At 48.4% G+C, this 401-nt stretch overlaps 1 pseudogene; it reads left to right on the plus strand.

Moving 5' to 3' along the window:
- The first annotated feature begins 283 nt into the window (after positions 1-283).
- On the plus strand, positions 284-401 carry LOC126424636 (5S ribosomal RNA; annotated as a pseudogene).

A 401-nucleotide genomic window follows, 5' to 3' on the forward strand; every position in this document is an offset into this window, starting at 1 on the left:
GACACGTCATCGCTGGTCATTGGCGCTCAGTTCTAAGCGGGATTCATCACTAAGGACAGTTCTGCTGTGGCCCTCAGACACTTGCGGCGGCGAACTGGACACCGAACCCTAGTGTGGCTCCGTTTTTGGCCTGGCGCTGTAATGACTCTACGACCATCACATAAGAGGAAGAGAAAATCGTTTTGGTTTTTAAAAATTTAGTGATATTAAAGCCCTTATTTTTATATGTTGTGCTTATGAATATTTTTATATATGAATTACTTCAAGAGGGCTCTCTTGAGCGGCCAATGGCCTTTCCGCAGTGGTAACACCGGTTCCCGTCAGATCAACAAAGTTAAGCGCTGTCGGGCTGGGCTAGCACTTGGATGGGTGACCATCCGGTCTGCCGAGCGCTGTTGGCA

Source organism: Schistocerca serialis, chromosome 1 (genome assembly GCF_023864345.2).
Source record: "Schistocerca serialis cubense isolate TAMUIC-IGC-003099 chromosome 1, iqSchSeri2.2, whole genome shotgun sequence".
Classification (NCBI taxonomy): domain Eukaryota; kingdom Metazoa; phylum Arthropoda; class Insecta; order Orthoptera; family Acrididae; genus Schistocerca; species Schistocerca serialis.